This window comes from Octopus sinensis, unplaced genomic scaffold, assembly GCF_006345805.1.
Source record: "Octopus sinensis unplaced genomic scaffold, ASM634580v1 Contig13674, whole genome shotgun sequence".
Taxonomy (NCBI): Eukaryota; Metazoa; Mollusca; class Cephalopoda; order Octopoda; family Octopodidae; genus Octopus; species Octopus sinensis.
Genome location: NW_021833026.1, coordinates 601,370 through 623,171, shown reverse-complemented (window position 1 = coordinate 623,171; position 21,802 = coordinate 601,370).

The window sequence follows — 21,802 nt, the reverse complement described above, 5'->3', positions numbered from 1 at the left end:
TCGATGTACATTTTCATGGTGGGCGATATTGCTAAAAAGTTTGTTAAAGGGGGCGACAACAAGAAAAAGTTTGGGAAACACTGCTCTACACGTTAGATTATTAAATGTCAGTTCTTAAGCATACTGTTAGTAAAAAATCAAAGCAAGCTAACTCAAATGGCAGAGGATTTCAAACTTCATGGATAAAAGAATATGGATTGCTGAACAGAGGTTAATATTAATATTTTATTTTTACGAGACAAAGCTTTATGTATGTTATGCTCCGGCCAAATTGCTTGCCGAACATCTTCTATAAAACGCCATTTTCAAACTATTCACAAATCATTATCTGGGAAAACTAAGGATGAACAAAGAGAAACAATTGCATCTCAGTTAAAAAAAATCTCAACAATCAGAATCACTCAGAAAACTCGTTAACAGTCAATCTGATTCAATTAGTGCTAGCTACGTTATTGCGAAGCATGGGAAACCTTTTTCTGATGTTGAATATATAAAAGAAGCGTGGATAAAATGTGCACCATTCTTATTCAAAGAAAATCCAAAAATTATTTTAAAAATAAAAATATTCCCCTCTCACGAAACACGTTAATGGAAAGAATTTTGGTGATGAGTGAAAATATCTCTCTTCAACAAAGTAAAGATATTATGTTTTATGATTTCATTTCCCCTTGTGTTGACAAAAGTACTGACATATCTAGATTATAACGTCTAGCAATTTTTGTCAGATATTGCGCCGTGAATACTATTATGGAAGAATGAATTAAACATGAATTTACAAGGTGGTAATAAATTATTATGCCACACGATTGATTCAATTAAGCCATTTGAGGCCAAATTAGTTGTTTTTAACCCTGACGTAGTTTCCAACAATTTTAAATATTTAAAAAATACTATAAAATTCCTAAAATCAAATTTACTTGTCCGTAAAAAATAGATCTACCTAAAAAAATTCTAGAATGTTCATCGTTGATTCAGTCAGTAATTCACGAATTTTCTTCGAGATTTGTTGAATTAAAATTATTTTCCCAAACATCCAAATTTATAATATATCCAGATTTAATTACATTCGATAAACTTTTTTTTTTTTTTTTTTTTTGATGAAAACCAACCAATAACTACAAGTTCGATAAACTTAATTTGAAGATTCTAGAATGGATAAATTTTGAAGATCTGGAAATGCAGCTAATAGATCTACATTACAGTTTTATTTGGAAACAGAAATTTGTTGATTTGAAAAATACTTTGGAAATAATTGAAAATGATCAATTATCAATTTCACATGAAAAGACCTCACAAGAAAAAATACTGACAGTATGGAATTCCGTTCCTGATAAATTTTGTTGTTTAAAAAAATTAGCGATCGCGATAATAACAATTTTTTCATCGACGTATGCCTGCGAATCTCTATTTTCAGAAATGAATTTTGTCAAAGGTAGATTTGTCCTGAGAAACCTGATGGGATATTAAGTATTTTTCTAATTTAAAATATGTCACCGGTTTTATAGCTTTTATTAGTTTTTATATTTCTGCCTGTTGCATAAATCACACATTATACATTTGTGCTTTACATTTTCAAAATAAATAAAAATTTATTTATTTAATGGGAGTCAATAAAAAATAAGAATTAATTCGTATAAAAAAATTCAAAATTTTAATCAAATTTTTTCAATCTACTAAAATGCACGTTTGATACTGTTTCTCCATTATCTTTATTAATAGTACACGTAGTTTCAAATTTTTCTGAAACTGTGTACTTATTTATATCCAATTCGTCATATAATGGGTATCTACGGTTACCAGGGTTATCATCCCTGGCGTGTTTCAGCAGCACTGTATCTCCAATTCAATGTCTTTTGCGTCATATTTCTACTTACGACGTTTTTTCATTTTCTCTCCAGCTTTAACAAGGTTTTCATGCACTTGTTTCTCAGTTCTTTTATGGCCATTTTCAAAATAATTCGAATTTGACTCATCACTTAGTTCTGCATTTGTTCCGTCGAACATTAACAATGCATTTATTTGATCTTCTGTTCTCTCCGAATCTCTTTTATCCCCCATAAAAATTTTGAAGGGCGCCCATTTCGTAGTTTCATGTTGTGTAGTGTTATATTTGTATACAATTTATTGATAAAATTCCTTGAATTTCCCTAGCATTCCGTTGTATGCACTTGTAGAGCTAATCCATCTTTTAATTGATTGATTAAACCTACAAATAAATTGACTATAAGAAACCTCTCCACTTGCCCCTGAACCCGGTGTGTTCTAGGTCGTCTTAATTCGGAGCACATTATCTTTATGCATTTATTCTTGAACTCTTTCCCATTGTCTGTAATGTCATTCTGGTTTTGTTGGTTTTGTTGTTAGGGTTAGGGTTAGTTTTTGTGCAAAATTTGTGCAAAATTTGCTGGTTTTCAGTATTCTAAAGATAAAAGAACTACTAAGGTAATTTGAAAGTATTATTTAAAGACCCAGTCAATAGTTTTTACAAGCCATTGGGGAAATGGCTAAACTCAAGAATTTGTGTTATGCAAAAGGAGTAAATAAAAACTATTTTGGGATTCTTTTTTTTACTAATAATATATTGAAAAAATATTAGTAATAAAATATATTTTTTACTATTTTAATAATAAATTACGCGTCAATGTCGTAAATTTTTTTTGATTTTCTAATTTTATTAAGCCGAAACGCCCCAAATCGACTATAAATACAGTCGATATTATTTACGCGTTAACAATTAAATATGCCTGAAGATAATCACAACTGTACTTGCATGAGAATTCCATGTCGATGTAAAGCCGATGAGTGGTCAGACATCAACTGGAATAGCCAAAATGAGACTCAAAGACAAAGAAACGAACAAAGACAATCTCTGTGGAGAGAATGGGACAATTCAAATACAATGAATGATGACATTTGGATAGATATCGATATCGTTTATAGATATCGAGAGAGAAGCTATGCGTCAATGGGATAATCCAAGAGCCAATTTTATAAGACTACCAGACCCTATCATAACTGATGACTGGCAAATATATTGTTTGATTAGTATAACAATTATTTTATCAGATGTCGTCGATAAAAAACGGACATATACACATTTTATGAGAAATTTAAAAATCCCAAAAGTGTGTGGCAACAGAAAACCAAAAGGACTTCGAAACCAAGAAAAAGATCAAAAGAGATGCGGCGAAGATCAAAACGATGATAAAGGGAATAAGAAAGATGACAAAAACGGTATTTTTGACAAAAATAAAATTATATTTCAGACGATCCTCCAGTCTTCAGTATCGATTGGCTTCTTAAAAAATAGCTTTTCTTATTTCTTGTTTTTTTAACTTTGTTGTTGGTTTCGCATAAATAAGTTCGACTGCTAAAAAAGACTAAAATATGAATTTTTATAAGGAAAGTGTTGGTTTTGTTGCCATGAAATTTTTCGACTAACACTGATTAACAACATTACTTGGCAATAGACACATTTTGCTATCACACTACAAATTTCTTCCCTTGTTACTGAATATATTTGGTCTCTTAATAACGAGAGCATTCTGTCTCTAACAAAATGAGTATTCATATGCTCGATCTTCAATTGTTTTAAAATGGATACCTCAATAATTTTTAACTTTAGCTCACTTTCTTCTAGAGTAAAAAAACGCAGTTTTTTATTTCCGACTTTTATATACGTTTTTTCAGGAACTTTGAAGCAAAAACGATTTTTAAGCGTCCTGAGCCTTCTCCTTTTTTCTTTATCGTGTATAGTAGTGGTGTCATCAAAATTTTTTATTTCATTAAGTTGGTTTGTCGTTAATTTCAAAAGAACCATATTCTAATTGAACTTTATTGAACAACCCTACTTATTTTCACAGTTTTTAAACTTTATTAATAAAAAGTTATAGTTTTCACGTTAAAATATTAAAAAAAAGAACATTAAATTATTAAAATAATTAAGAAAATCATTTTTCCAAATATTTACAAAAAATTCAAAGATGCTTGAAAAGGTCCATTAGCATCATACAAAATATCACAATTGATAGCAAAATCAGGAAAACCTCATACAATTGGAGAGTCTTTAATATTAGCAGCTGTCAAGGAAGTGCTAAATTTAATGGTTAATTGTGATTCTGATTAATTCCTTTTAGTAAATGGCATCTGATATCGAAGAAACATTATGTGCATTTTTAAGAACAAAAAAATTTTCAAATCAAATTGATGAATCAACATTTACGGAGAGTTTTGCATTTTTATCAATTTACGTATTTTATATTAATCAAAATGATGTAATTCAAGAAGAATTTTTATTTTCTGAACACCTTGAACTCGACACAAGAGGACTAACAATTTTTAAAACTGTTGAACAATATTTGTGGAGACATGAAATACCCCTTAGCAATATTATTACTTGGTACTAAGTTATTTATAAACCAAAAGGTTCACCGCGTCTTTCAAAGCTAAATGAGTTATGAAATAATTTGACTTCGTCACAGACTCATTTCACAAAAAATCACAGTCGAAGTATTGCATCAGTTACTGCAAGTTATGAAATCAGCAGAATGCTTGCAGTGAATGGGAAATCATATTGTGATGCTGATTTCATCAAACAATGTCTGGTCAAAACAGTCAAAATTATTTGTCCAGATAATGAGAATTTCATTAGAGATTTTTTTGACTAGAAACACAGTTGCCGAACATATCAAAGAAATGTCTTTAAAATTTGAATCAAAGAAATGTCAAAGAAATTTGAAACAGCAATTAAAATTTGAATTGTTGAAATTTTAATATTTTTCAACTGCGATCGATGAAACAGCCAACGTTATTGGAATTGCCCAATTAGCAATCTTTTTTGGGCTTGTGACTCGATTTTTAAATTTTATAAAAAAATTTCTCGAACTGGTACTAATGCACGATATTACTAAAAGTCTGTAAAACTACAACAAATTCTCTTTTATTATGGATTTGATTTAAAGAAGCTTGTATGTTTGTGCACCGATGGTGTCCCTAATATGGCTCGACGACATGCTGGAGTTGGTACGAAAATGCGAGTTGAATACATTTGCACATTTTCATTGTATTATCATCAGACAAATTTGTGCTCAAAAATTTTAAAGATAAAAAAAATTATTAGTCTGGTCACGAAAACAATAAACTATAGTAGAGGTCATGGACTCAATCACCGCCACTAGTTTTGATGAAGCCACGTTTAACAGAATAGTTTGATTAAAAATTGAACAAATTGAGCTCTCGTCTGCAGATTAGGAAATTTGTTTGTTAAATCAGTGTATATGGAAAATTTTCTTTGTTACTTTGCAAAAGCTTGAATTGCCATGATGTCAGATTGAAAATCTATTTATCGCGAGCCGAGAATGAAACCGACCCGAGACTGAAAGCTGTCATCAATGCCAGTCCTAGTCAAAAATAAAAATCAAATATTTTTTACCTGAGGGAACTATCGAGGAACAAAGGGACTTGGAAGCGATTAACAAAACGCATCCAGGAGAGGGTGGCACAAGCGGGATAACTTTACTAACGTTATTTTGCAGTGTGCTTATTAATAATAATACAATTTAAATTTTTGTTATTCAAGATCTCAATTTTTTGCGGCTTCCCTAAAATGTTCTGTAGCTCCCAAAGGGGAGACCACTAGCTCCACTTTAGAAATACCTGACAGGAAACTCTACATGTTCACAAAAAAGACACGCAGTATAAATATTTGCAAAATTAATTTTTTAATAAATTTTTAATATTTTAACGTGGCGAGTAATGGAATTTCCTTACCAAAAAAAGCATTTTGTCCAAAAAATGTAGTTATAGCTTCCAATCGAGAGTAAACTGTAATTTTATTAGAAAATCAAATATCAAAAGACCGGATGTGTAAAAGACTGTGAGCTGATCTCACGAGGGAGTTAAAGTCAAAACACAACCCGCATCTCCAAAACTGTTTAACAGATTTCCAAATGAAGGACGGGAATGCAGGAGTCCCAATTCCGTGTAGGAGCATTGCCACAACTCTCCCACTCATCCCCGGTACATCCCCATACATCTTCACAAACCTCCCCACCAATTCATTCAACAAGTCCAAATCTTGCTCGAATGAGACTCCCTTCACACTTTTATTCTCATATTCTTGTCTAATCTCATTCATGTCGATTAGTCGAGGATTGTCAGTGGGACTAATATTAGTCATGCACACATTACTGGACAGTATAGTGGATTAGGGACACATGTGCCATTCCCCTCTCAATTATCCGACTCTGGTGAGTGACCAAATCATTGAACAATTCTTCGACTCTCTCTGAATCAAAATAGGGAGGATCATGCACAAAAACAGTGCCATAATCACTCATTTCCACCGACAACCCAGAAGAGGCCACAAACCCATCCCCCTGATCCCTCCATTTGAGAGAATACAGCATTGATATTGCATAGACCAATTCATATTCCATTTTATTACAGAAATCAATTATATCCACTCTGAACGACGACCAATTGTCAACTGGCTTTACAAAATTAGCAATCTGTGACAAAAATGTATTCTATTAACATGAGGCGTGTAATATCACTTCATTGAGGAGACAAGTCCACTCATCCTCAGTCCCATCAAATCCGACCTCACAAACTCGTGGAGACCCATTGGAGACAGAATGGAACCTTTGGTGACCAACCACCTCCTCAATTCGAGCACAAACTCCCCCAATCACTGCCTAATAACACACAAACACCACCATTGGGATGAAGATCATATTTATCACCACTAGTAAGGAATATATATTTGTGATCACCCACAAACAAGTCACACAAAAGCTCTCTAAACTGACATTTATCCACATGGAGTTGATGGACATGTCGAGAGGAGTCATTAAAGGAGGAGACCTGATCAATGGGGGTAACACAGAACATATTCCTGACTAGACCAATGGCAGAGAAGAATGACTGTAGCACTCCATAGTAAATGAATGCTTCCAATCAGACACAACACTCACCAGTACTCACACAATCAGACAATAAATAACGACCGAATCTCTCAGTTGTGAACAGAAGGTTGAATTTGGGTCTTTTGAGGACTCCAAGTCTCAGTGCCTTTGGGGAATATTGATGGACTGCCAGCACAGTGCCTGAACACTGACATATCAAATCATGCCTAAAGCAGTAGTCCGGGCAATATTGTTGTATAATGTCTCCACTGTGCTTGGAGTGTCACACACCACTATAAACGAAGAGTACTGAAGGTGGACATGCTCCATTATCCCTACAATACTCTCCCCACTCAAATTGTTATTCTACCCGACAGTCCATTTCATTGACAGGACAACACTTTAGGAGTGTCTCAGTCTGTGGATAACTCACAATCTTGTCAGTATTAAACACCATTTTAGCCTTCTCAAGCAATTCACAGTCCATTATGTTTACAAAAGCACAAAAACGTGTAATTCCATGGTAGTGCTTTATATTCTATACAAACTGTAACAAAAAGTCACACTTGAACTGTGTTGAATAAATCAGTGGAAAATCCAGGCACAGGTAGTACCCTCTGACCGTCGATTATTGCCACGAATGAGACAAGCCTGGTCCCCAATGCCACAGCCAGTAAAGGCAGGGTCCTGAGACATATTCTGCTGGGAAGGACGACTGTGGTAATATTCGGGTCTGTCAGTTGGGCAGTGATTGACTTAATTTCATAATAATTACATTTATTGTTAATACACCGAACAGATGGATTGGAGTGCTACATTGGTCAGTCAGTGCACTACAAATTGGGGTAATTCAGTGATTATATCATCATCCACAATAACCAGGCCAATAGACCCCCTTCTTTGAGCAAAGTGGAGTCCTGCTGTGTTTATTACTCCCACAATTGACTCCATTTTGAACAAATTGGCCACCAATGACTGATCTAGAAGGATACTCCCCAATCACCACGTTTTATCACATCCCTCACCACAGAACCCTCAAATGAAGGACACTCCCCTTCCAATTCCCACCCATCGCAGAGGGAGACCACTCTCTCTGTGTGTTCCACCACAAAGTCAGCTGGAATATCACCTGGTCCTCACCTGAGGGGTCTTCCGTGACTGTCCTTCCACGGAATCGCGGATATTTTCTCGACTTTCTCTTTCCAGGTGGGTGATATTGTCTTTTCATGTTCAGCCGTCTGTAATTCGAGGTCCTCCCTCGACTTGTAGATTTGTCGATTGGGATATCAGTAATGGCGGGAAATTCGAAGGAGGGGGAGGACATTTGGGGGGTGGTTTGAGGGGTGGATTCCTTCTGGGATGTCTCCAGGCTATTTAATTGTTTTATTCCATTCTTTATAAGACTGGTCTTGGAGGAGGATGAGGGAGAGTATTTTAGAGTTCTCGGGGGTTGGGAAGGTTTTTGAGGAGTCTTCTTTTTTAAGAGACTTTCTCCCCAAATATCCTATGTTTTGGTTGTTAAAATACATTTTGAATAATTTCGTTATCATATTTGTCCATTAACTTCTAGTTGTTCCCACAAGAACAAGATATAGTTTTATTTGAAATTTATTTAAATATTTTGATAATTTGAAATATTTATATATTTGAAAAACACGATTGAATTTATTCCTTAAACAAATATCTCCGATTTTTCATATATTGTTCATTTTCAGGAAAGCACTCAGTCCCATGGCAATTTGCCTCTTGAATTCCAAGCCTCCGCCACTATTCCGATTATTTGGCAGCCAAGAAAGACAAGATCATTGCAGCTTTAGTTATTAGCAGTCGTCAGAATATAGTTTACTGACATTTAGTTTACCTGTGAGTAATGATAAAAATTGACGAAATGGCTAAAAGCGTTGAAAATTCCTTAAAAATACACTTAGAAAAACTGTTTTTTCCTTGCAAATTGAAAAATGTCTGGTTAATGATAATAATATATATTAATGGCCTGTGTTAGGTAGGTATTTAAAATAATTTTTATGTCTTGGAAAATAAAAGGGCTGTCTGAACGGCCACACAAATTTATTTGTAATTAAAATTTGAGATTATTTTATATCTTCCATCTTTGTTTTCAAGTCGACTTTACATCTTTTTCTCAAGTTACTAATTTGTCCATTTATATTTCAATTGGCGTTCAATGTGGTAGAATTCGCGCTTTACTCGCTACCAGATGCCAGAACTAGTGCAATGCGATTTGCTTTTTCTTTAGAATCACTGGGAAGGTCATTTTTTGAAAATGTTGATCACTGGATGTGAGCCTAGTCTCATTTCCCTGACAGAACAAGGCTAACTAATTCGTTCAGAAAGACAACCATATAATTAAGAGCATTATAATTTATTTGAAAGTCCAGGTAAAATTGATTTTTAATTATTGCGTCTGCTTTCAGTCGATTCTCCTTCTATTCGAGTCCGAACATGTCTTGGAAAATAAAAGAATTTGTGTTTTTTGAAACAAAAATGTCCGAATTTAATTCATATTCATTGCTTATTGCAATGCCATCATTTGGTCTGAAATAAAATCTCCGCTTTTCTACACCAAGTCACGTCATAAAGACGATCAATTAAAAACATGTCTAAAATCCGATAGGATCTTTAGAAAATTTTGTTTTTTAGTACATAAAAATTGAGAATCACTGTTCTTTATCGACCCTCAAACTCATCTCAGAGACCTTAGGATGGCTTTGTGTAGGCAGGAGAATTGAAAGTAAAAAAGACTCTTTTAAAAATGAAATTTCTTTTACTATGACGCCTTCAACTTTTTGTCCAGCCCGTCAATCTTTTTTGATATTTGTTAAAATAATTAATGAATTCTTAATTATATTATAAATATATATCAATTTAAAATAAATAATAGATTGATCTTGCCGATGTGTGACTCGGCTTTGTATAATATGTACCAACCAATAAGCAAGGTCAACCCCCAAGACAGACTATCCAAAGTCAAATATTGGTCAAAACAAATCAACCAGCATATGTCTGCCACAAAACAAATAAAATTATCATTACTTTCAATCCAAAATGTATTCACAAATAACGGTCGTATTCCACCATGTCTATTCGATGTAATTCAAGAAATGGAAAAGTATTCACCTCCTCCCTCATCACCAGAGAAGGGACACTTCAATCCCTCACATCATTCTCCCTAAACACATCCTGGACTGTGGACAACCTCGTCAATTCCCTTTCCAGTCTCTTTATTTCCAGCAATGAAAAGGAATATATTCACACTGGCTGTGTTAAAGTATTCCATTTCCCTATTTCATAGCAATTGGAGACTGAAATTGTCCACATTCTGGAAAACAGAGTGCTTTCCTTACAACAACTAGCCAAAGAACTTTCATGGAGAGTGGACGAGACCACTCTGGTAGGAATATTAAGGAGGATGGACACTTGTAATATGCAGGATGGTCTAATCAAGTTAAATGGACAAATAAGCCAGTCTGACTTATTTGTGCACAAATGTGAGTGGATGGTGGAGGAGTTGGGAGTCCAAAGGAAGGAAAAGGAGGATTCCCTCTGCCTGTATAGTACTTTGGGTGAGTTATAGAGTCAATCAACTCATCAGAGAAAGTGTCCATTCCTCCAATAAATTGAAGGTGTTAAATGAATGTCATTTTTGCAGACATTGCGTCTTATGAGGAGAGGAAAGAGAATTGAGAAGAGAATTGACTATATTGATGCAGTTGTGGACAACCTCACTTCCATTCTCGCCCAACACGACTTGAATTTGGTTAATAAATCAGTTGGTTTTGTTTCTGACTGGTAGGTCATGTCTGTCCTCAGTATTCGTACTCCTACTGTCGATTTGGAGGAGATTGGCCATACTATGGATGAGTGTAGTCTTATGCTTGAAGGGATTGATTCTCTTGACTTTACTGTTGGGGGAGGTGACTTGGAGGAAGAGTATGATGGACTGCGTGCTGAGGTGGTTCTCCCATCTGTCAGCCAACTCCCTGACCCTGTTGTATCCGAGGAGGAAGTCTCCCTAGTTGGGACTATGATTTGAATTTTTGTTTGATGTGCATAATTTTATATTATGAGCGATTAAATTAGAAACTCGAAAATGGATGATTATAATTAGGTTGAGTTTTTGATAAATAATTGTTTATAAAATTTAATAAATAAGTGTTCATTAAATTATAGACGGCTAGACTCGTAGCAACGGTTACTACTTGTAATGCGTGAGGAAATATGTGGTGGATACATAAAAATTCATAATTCTTTATAGAACCATTTTTTGCCCGTAAAAAGAGATTTCCACCATCGGAAAAATTGGTCAATGGGGATTCGGAGTATGCAGTTATAGGAAAAAATGACAAATTCTCGAATGGTATTTTATACAAAATTAGAAAACGTTTTTCTAAAGTATTTCCAATTTTCATATTGAGAAACCAACAAATACAATCTGCCTTCCGCATACAAAAATAGAACAACCTCAGCCTACTCCTCCGAGACCTGACATGTCGGAACAAAAAGGGAATGAACAAATTCAAAAAATCACAAAACTTCAAAATGAATCAAAAATCAACATTTCGATTCAAACTGATGACACTACAAAAACTAAACCTGAAAAAATGGTAACCACGGACCCTTCCACCGTCGAAAAAATGAGACCAGCTCCCAGAGTATCCCATCTCATATAAATCATAGCAAAAATCTGAATATCAACGAGAATACAGGCATTGGACTATTGAAGAGAGAAAACCTCCAAAAACCATCACCGAACCCCAAAAAAAGGTTTTAATGAAATTTTTATTTGTAGAAATCTACCAATAAAAAAGGTAACAAAATATTTAAGTAGTCATAACAACAGTGCCGAAAATATTTGACAAGCAGCCGCGGTAAATAAGACATCATAATTTTGTAGAGGAAGGACTTCGGAGTACCAGTCCACGTATAGGTCCCCCACTGAAGGGAAGGATGAGGAGGTTGAACCGAAAGTGGCCTGAATCGTAGAATTGGTATGAGCAGATCCTCCGCCTTCGAAAACTGGCTTCGGAATATGAGGAACGAGGAAGAGGAATGCACTTTAGTCGGAATCACTTTCTCCAACTCATTTCCCGAAATGCTCAAATGTGGGACGACCAATCGGCCACTCCACGTTCATTTCCCGCCGATTCTCCAAAGTAATAATTTTTAGATGATCCAAGAACTGATTCACCTAAAAGTATATCGACAGGGGAGACATCAAAGCCAAATCAAGTGGGTGTACAAATGTCAAAAATGTACCCAAAAATGCTTTTTATTTACAGATTGGACGCTCCTAAGGAAAAAATAAAAGTCGAACAAAATAAAAAAACTTTTCCAAAAACGGCATTTCATCTGCCTCCGAATAAATTTAGTGTGGCTGTTCAGACAGCCCGAGATGCTGAAACCTCCACACAAACAGACGTCCCGTACATTTGGTCATTTTACTCCTTAGGGAGACTTTGGGAGTGGATGCTATCAGTATTGGTATTGGGACTGAAGACCCTTCTCCTGTCACTGAAGAAAAGACCGTTGAAAAACCATCCAAAATTAAGTGCACTCAAAAAACTACTTTTCGACCAGCAAGTATTGCACAGTAACACTTATTTATAAAGTGCCTAAAAAAAGCAAGAAAAAATGCTTTTTTGACACATTTAAAAACGAGAAAGTTGTGAAAAATTTTGACAAACCGCGGGAAAACAGAGTTTCAATATCTCCAGAGCGGGAAATTTATTCTAACAACGTCGAAAACCCGTTGGACTTCACAGGAAATATTCGTCCGAAAATGGAAAGAATTTATGGTTGGAATAAGTTAGTTGTAATTTGCAGACGAGGAAGATATCTCCGCGATGTCTATTCTTGACAGAGCTCGGAAACGGAATAATTTTTGGGACGAATTTTAAATTTATAGTTTGTCAAATAAAGGCAGATTTCTCGTTTTTGTGTTTTAAATATTCTTTATGAATTGAATTTTTATTGTTGAACAAAATAAAACAGAGTAGATGTAGATTAATTAAAATTTGAGATTATTTTATATCTTCCATCTTTGTTTTCAAGCCGACTTTACATCTTTTTCTCAAGTTACTAATTTGTGCCATTTATATTTCAATTGGCGTTCAATGTGGTTGTATTCGCGTTTTACTTGCTACCAGGTGCCAGAACTAGTGCAATGCGATTTGCTTTTTTCTTTAGAATCACTGGGAAGGTCATTTTTTGAAAATGTTGATCACTGGATGTGAGCCTAGTCTCAATTTCCTGACAGAACAAGGCTAACTAACTCGTTCAGAGAGACAACCATATAATTAAGAGCATTATAATTTATTTGAATAGTCCAGGTAAAATTGATTTTTAATTATTGCGTCTGCTTTCAGTCGATTCTCCTCCTATTCGAGTCCGAGTTAATGTCTTCGACGAGTAAACTTATCTATTTTACAGGGCAGCTTACTTTTGTGGTTGTTAACCATAAAATTATAATCAAAATTTTACTTAATCGCACACACTGACAGTGTTTCCATTCGGAATTTGTAGAATAGAATTCGAAACAATTTGGATCCAGAATGAGATCAGTTCACTCTGATGGGTTTGAGAGTACCCACCCAGAAAGAATTGTGTCATTTACGACATGGAGTAAAGTACTGTCTATTTTTTGACAGAAAAGATTTTTGACTAAGGTCGTGTTCAAAGTTTGGGTTTAATAATACCACTCTTAACTGAGTCTGTCCTACGGATATGATTTACTAAGCACAGAAAGAATGTTATTTGTACTTAAAAAAGAATAAAGCAAACTATTATAAGTAGTTATACTACAAAGTTATCACAAATTGATTAAATAATTTATTAATAAAACAGAAACATTTTCGAGTTTTGTGCCACACAAACAATAGCTCTACAAGTACCTCATTGACGAAAGGCTGGAATTTAATTCAGAAACGCAGGAATTATCTGCCTTCATTCAATTATGTTTTGAGTATTCAATTATTAACAGGATTTATCAAATGGGCTGCATTATCAGGTACGGGTCTGTGGGCTAATTTTGTAGGGAAAATAATTAAGTATTTGTTTAATTTTCTCTGTGGCCACTTTCCACTCAATTTAGTTGGTTCTATTAAAACGTCAATAATTGATTATAATAACATTAATTCGTTATTGACATAATATAAGATAAGGCCATAAGAATGGATCACATTTTTACTAAAATGTAATGGTTTAATGCAGAACGTAAAAAATAATTTAAATATTAGTATATATTAATTAAAATAATGTATTATTTATCAGCAAGATAAAATCGGCAAACCTAAAAGCAAATAAGATTGTAATTACTCATAGATAGTAATTAAAATGGTTGGATCTGAAGAAGAAAAAAATGTTTTGATAACAAGAAATTTTTATAACTCTACAGGAAACTGGCCAAAAAAGTTCCTCTGAACCTCAGAACCAACAGGAAACATACGTAGAACCATTTGGTGATACATATTACCACGTTCTCAAAAAAGTTCAAGCATTGATGGAGAATATCGACAAGGAGGACTGCATGGAAGCGCTTTCTCTCTACAAAAATTCAGGAAAGCCTCTTTTCGACAATGAAGGGAGACTGATTTGTAAAATGGATGGTAAAATAACTTTTTTACACCACAGAAATAATTCAAATTCAACAGGAACTCGACCTCCTGAAAAAGTAACTTTTCCTAACCTCAATTTCTGTTTGATATAACTGATTTTGTTGTTATTTTACTATATTTTGATAGGTAGATTGTTTATTGGAATGTTTACAATGTTTTGTTCGTCCTGGGTGGTCTAATGGTCACCACTGGGTAATCCAATTGTCAGCTGCATTTAATTAGAATGCACAATCTATTCTAAAAGTGTCTCAGTCTGCTATATTCATCGATCAAATTTATGTGTCTTGTATATGCCACACCCTAACACTGACAAAAACAAACTAGTCAAGAATCACTGAGATTGTTCAAGCTGCATTGAGAAATGGTAGATTTATTTGGTAAAATCACAAATTAAGTCTTCAAAAGTACCATTCCTTAAAACTGCCCAAACCCCACCTTGATGGTAATAAAAATTATTTTGCTTCAAAATGAATTTTCGATTGTATAGATTAGAAATAATAAAATATTTAGTCGATTAGTAAAGAGATCACTCCCATGAGTAATACACTCACTTTTATCTATAAGTCAAAAATTGGTAAAAAGCACATTACAGGACACTTTAGAATACCTAAATTTGTTTTTGATAATCTTTTACTCAAAATATGTGCGAGTTTGAATACTAGACCCATTTAAATATGAATGCTTGAAAAGTAAATATATTATATCACAAAATTATTGTCTTTGTGTAATGCGGTTCAATAATACTGCAATTTTTAGTATCACGCAGAGGACCTTTAAGGCTTCTCTGAAAAGGCCTTTTAGTAACTTATATTCGGAGGGCACTCTCGCTAACCGGTGACACTTTAAGAGACCATCACCAGTGGCCCGATTAGATTCCTTCCTCACCAAAAGTAGTGTTGTGGGTGCTCATGCTGGGCTATGTACGGAGATAATAAAAAAAGATTTAAAAATAGATTATTTATTTAGACAAAGATGTTTGGCTGATGTGATCACTTTTTGTTATAATTTAAAATTCCTTGCATAACGAGTTTGGTCATGCTTTTAAAATTGTGTTTTTGAACAAATAAGTTAGACTTGTCCATCTCCAAATCAATTTCAAACATGTTTGGGAAAGTCGAGAACCAACTTGTTTCCTATTGTAATTGAATATAAAGCGTAGATGATGTCTCTATCAAATTCAACGTGACCGCTGGTTTACCCAAATACACTGAAATTGACACAAACTGCCGGCTTTCTTTAGCTCTTGGACATATCTCGGAGGAATTCGACTGACAGTGACAGTTGTTGATAAATATATCGTCTGCCTAATTAACTTGTCTTTTTTCTGCTTCTCTTGGAATAAAAACTGCTCAAATTAATTTTTTCGGTCGAAAATTAAAAAGAGTTCTTTTAATAACTCTAAATCTGTAATTGTAACATATACAGTTAACCCTCGCAAATTGGTCAATTTTTTCACAATTTATTAAGGAAAAATTTATTTTCTCAGTACTTTGGCCAATTTCAAATAAGCACGTAGCTCTAATCAACTCAACTGGCGTAGTGAGTTTTTTTAAATCAAGTTGAAAGAAGGAGGAGAGTACAACTATTAATTTTTATATCAATGTACATAATAGAGGCTGCTGAAGGCTATTCGGGCACATTCTGGGAATGGATCCAACTGCACCCGCCTATCAGACCATGGAAGAATACTTTCTGACAGATGGACAAAAATTCATGGACAACCCCGGAAAACATTACCGGCTGTTCTGCAACATGACCTAATCTACGAGAAAAAAACCCTAATGATTTCGACAAACTCTGAAGCCAAACTCAAACCACGATTTATTACTCTTGCCTTCGGACGTTTCTACGAAAATTGGAGAAAAGATGATGTTGTGTTACAGATTGGAATATTTCGAGATTTTATATTTTTCAGCCTTCTTAGTGGGGGAAGCTAAACTGATTATAGAATCAACTATATGCGTCTTCGAAAAGGTGTCCGTAAAATTTAGTCTCACGAGAGGTATTTCCCATTACTCCACGGAAAAACAGTAACCGAAATTGTTCTTAAATAAAAATGAATTACAATACTATAGCAAAAAATTGTTATCACCAAATAAGCGATGTCTCATATTACTAAAAAGCTTAATCAAAATTTTTGTTGTGCACTTTTTAGGATATATAGATGCAGAGTTTGTGTATTTCAAGAACACAAATTAAAAAAAGTGCTTATCAATGTTGGGTGCGCATTGAGATTTTGGCTCCGAGCTTGCGAAGGAACTTTTCAGTTTTTGGACCAAGAGCACCCGACGTCTCCGCCGCTATCGGCACCACAGAAAACTCCTCCGAGAGGGCAGAATATTTTGATAGCTTTAATCTTCAGCTTTCTTAGCTGCAGATTTAGCCTCCAGAGCACACGAAGTTAAGTGAGAAGCAGAAAAAATGTCCCAGCAGGTTGCACCCCATACGAGGCCTTTTCCGCCTTCAAAGGGGAAAAGGGTCATCCCGTCAGGACGTTTCCCGTCGCCGCGGTCAAGACCCGGTGGTTCGAGGACCGAAGGAAATCCCGCCGTATGATGAGTTCATAGCAGAATGCCTCGGGAAACGTCCGGCACTCCTCCTGCACGATAAAGGGTGCAGACCGAAAAGGTCAACAGTGCAGCCACAGCGGCACGTGTGCGGTCACATTGCCTTTTTCAACATAAATAAACATGCTTTTCATCGATTTATTAAATTATAATCAAAGCAGATTTAAACAAGTTTGATCTAAACTACTAAAAAATTGTTAAATTAATAATTGATAATAAAACGACATTTTAAAAACAAAAAAACATCAAAACTTTAGTCCTCTCTCCAAGTAAATTCGCATTTGCAACATCGATAGAACGTCGACATTGGCTCATCTCCCGACCTCATTTGTATTTCCTGGTAGAATGCCTCCTCATGACCGCATTGCTCGCATTTAACGGTTGTTTTGAGACCAGGCCTGTCTTCTTTGGCAAATATGTTCATCGCCTTCTTATATTCCCGAGGATACTCAAAGATATACGTTTGTTCACAAGGCAGATCATAATCACACGAATAGCACTGGAATCTGAGTTTGTCTTTGTATGAAATTGATCGTAAAATGTTGTGGCATTGTGGACAGAAAAGAAGCATTCTACTAAATAATAAACAAACACACTATATAAATTGTTTTTAATTTAATCAATAATTAACAAGATTAATGATGCAATACTGTCTATCTATGTTAATATATATCGATTGTTTACTAAAATTATATATTTTTTAATGCGGTTTTTATTTAATGTGGTTTCTACTTTTTATAATTCTTTTTCGATAATTTACCTCTGTTGCTTTTGAAGTTAGTTTGTTTAGATCAGCATTTTCCAAATGGGTGCAACGAGAAAGTACTAGGGGTGACCCGAAAAATTATTTTATCATTTAAGTAAATTTATTTTATTTAGTCAAAATAAATAGATTATTAACAAATAACGTGCCGTGTCGACATCTATAGTTTTATAGTTATTTTTTTAGCAATTTTTTGTAGATTTATTATTTAATCGAAATATCTCTAAAGACGATCATTAGAAAGTATAAAAATTTTAAATTAACGATAAAGAAACGAAAATTAACAGCTGCATGCTCCTATTTGATTACTTGAACAAACCACAGCAATCGACATCAATAAAAAATGTATTTATGTTTTTTATTAAAAAATATTTTACGTTATAGAATCTTGGTTAATTCGGTTGAATAAGAATTATATCGTTCAACAATTACGTGTTAGATTACGAAATATTTATTAATATATAAGAAAAATCAAAATATGTAAATATTTTCATCGCACTATAATGTTTTTTATATTTACTATTTTTATTTATTTATAATATTTTACTACGAATTTGGTATAAATATAATCATTTCGCATAATAAACAAAACAAAAACATTTAACAATATCAAATTATGCAAAAAAAACACATTTTTCAAATAAATCATATTAAACACCTTAATTTGAAATAAAAAAGTATAAATTGAAAAAAAAAATTTTTAAATATTTTTAAACATGCTTTGCATCGATTTTTTAAATTATAATCAAAGCCGATTTAAACAAGTTCGACCTAAACTACTAAAAATTTGTTAAAATTAATAACAGTTATATTTGAACATTTTTGATAATAAAACGACACTTTGAAAACAAAAAAACATCAAAACTTTAGTCCTTTCTCCAAGTAAATTCGCATTTGCAACATCGATAGAACGTCGACATTGGCTCATCTCCCGACCTCATTTGTATTTCTTGATAGAATGCCTCCTCATGACCGCATTGTTCACATTTAACAGTTGTTTTGAGACCAGGCCTGTCTTCTTTCGCAAATATGTTTATCGCCTTCTTATATTCCCGAGGATACTCAAAGATATACGTATGTTCACAAGGCAGATCATAGTTACACGAATAGCACTGGAAACTATATAAATTGTTTTTAATTTAATGAAATACTGTCTATCTGATGTTAATATATAATTTACATTCAAAAACGATGAGGATAATGAATAAGAAATATCAAACTCGAATTATGAAAATTACTGTGAAATTAAATCAAATGAAGGTATAAAAGTAATAAATTCAGTTAATTTCCGAAAAAGATTTGACAAGTCCGAATCGTTAAGAATTGTGATTAGAAATTCGTGCACGAAATACATGTAAAAAGAATTTTCTAGAAACTACAAAATTTGATTATAATTCAATAAATCGAGCAAAGCATGTTGATAAATATTTTTAAGATTTCCTTTTTATTCAATTTACACTTTTGGTGTTAGATGAAGATTATTAACATTAACAAATATTTTATAATTGGTCTGGCGAACATAAAACTGCTAAAATATTGAATTATAATCAAAGCCGATTTAAACTGAAATTGATCGTAAAATGTTGTGGCATTGTGGACAGAAATTGTTTTTAATTTTATCAATTATTAACGAGATTAATGATTCAATACTGTCTATCTGATGTTAATATATATTTATTGTTTACTCAAATTATATCTTTTTAATGCTGTTTTTTTATTTCATGTGGTTTTTATTCTTTATGATTTTCTTTTTAGATAATTTACCTCTGCTTCTTTTGAGGTTTGTTTTTTAGATCAGCATTTTTCAAAGTGGGTGCTACGGGCGAATACTAGGGATGATGTTTTGTCACAAAAAATTGTGCAAAGCTTTTCTTCCTTCTGAACTTTTACGTCAATCATTGTTCAGTTTTTGGAATAAAATACAAAATTAGTATCCATAATTGTCAGACCAGGCTGTCCGCGTGCTCTTACCATTTTCGACAATATATTTATGTGAATCTGCATTTTCGTTATACCCTGCGAAAATACAAGAATCGATTAATGCGTCGGTTGACAGGAAAGTCCAACTCTCAAGTTTAACTCCTGATATTAAAGGAGTTTGTAATAGTAACAAAACAATTACATTATTCTCATTAGTTTCTCGAAAAGAGTTCTTTTTGTTGATATTCTTTGGTAAAATGTTTTTAACGAATATTTATTTAAATATAATTTAGGTTTGCTGACGATAAAATCAACATTTTTAGGGGTGTCACGAAAGAAAAAGTTCGGGAAACCCAGTTTTAATCCTGACGTTTTTCACTGATTCCTCATTAATTTGGCTGCCAATGTAGAAATTTTGAATTCCTATCTTTAATGCTTTCGTAAAACAAAAAAATACAAATAAAATATAAACTCCCATCCAAAGTTGCGACAATTAAAAATTTTTTTCTCCAAAATATTTTATTTGCCAAACAGCAAAGCGCTGATATTTCTTTAATTTTGCAAATTCATCCCTATTAGCACGAGATCCAGGCAGAGAGGTGCACTTTGAGAAGGTATCAACACGTGGAATCTCAAACTAATGTTTTACCAGTATCAAAAGCGAACAACGAAGAGCCATCAGACTTTTTTCAATCACAACGGGAGGAGACAAAAAATTTTTTGCGGTAACCAATGACTCAACTCAAAAATTAAAACAATATGTCGCGGTTTTAATTAGATCAATCAAACTTTCTAAAATTATTTATTTGGTTCATTTAAGCAAATTGATTATGCACCTACAAAAAAATTATTTAGTTGTTGTGGTGTGTGCATGTACGTTTCCAAGCAGTTAAGGAAAACGAAACCTACGGGCCTTCCTGCAAATAAAAAGAACTTAAAAAAGACAGGACCGTCGCCTATGGGACCTCACAATGCCACAAGAGCTAATGGTGTTAAAGAAGATCTTGTTGGTGATGCTGCCAAAACTAACTTGCATTCTCTTTCTGCGATCATCGGAAATGTCAATGGTGTCTCTGAAGGCGAATGGGTGTCTCAGATTGCCCTTGCCGCGAAGCAAAGACTTGGAAGGATGCCAAGAGGTGGTTGGAACCTTGTCCTGGAGAAGTTCAATGAGAAGTACTCGGCAAAGTGCTCCAGTTTATGCCAACTAAAGAGCATGGCTAGACGGAATAACAATGTGCAAGGAAGATGCGACTCTTCCAGAGTGCAAGATGATGTGGACGTAGAAATTTCCAGTTTCAGAAATTGCCTAGAGGAACTCAAATTCCAAATTGGGAAAGTTCAGTCTATTCAGAGAGACTCTCGAAAGCCAACTCCAAAGGTGCAACGAAGGATGGTAAAAACTGATATCCTGGCTGGATTAAATTCTGCAATTTATCATATTACAAAAGATGATCCGCCCCAAGATATTAATCAAATTACCGATATTCTATATGCTGCACAGTGTGCTTATTTGGCCTTAACTACGAGAGCCAGACCACAGAGCACATGGTTGGAAAACACGGAAGAAAAATCTCTAAATTAGCAGATGAAATTGACACAGTTCGTTCCTTCTCCAAACAAACCTTGCCTCAGGCAGAAAAGCAAAAGGCAATGGATGTTCTCTGCCGCTACGGATATAAGAAGTCTAAGAAGGGGGAGCTAACCAGAATTGAGACTCTATTGAATGATCTAATTAGAATCAAAAAGAAACAGATATCTATCCATTCCTCGAGGAAAAATTTCCGGAAAGACAATGCGTGTTTTGAATTAAACCGCAGAAGATTTTATCGAAACTTATCTTCGAGCAACGAAGCCACCCTGTATGGGTTTGGTGATGGTGAGTGCTTATCATTTTGGGAAGATGTCTGGAGCAAGAAAAATATGGGGCCCGTAGTTTATGATTTTGTGGGTGTGAGGTGTACTGGCGCTGAAACCATGCGACCTCAATTCACAAGTGATTTTATTATGGATATG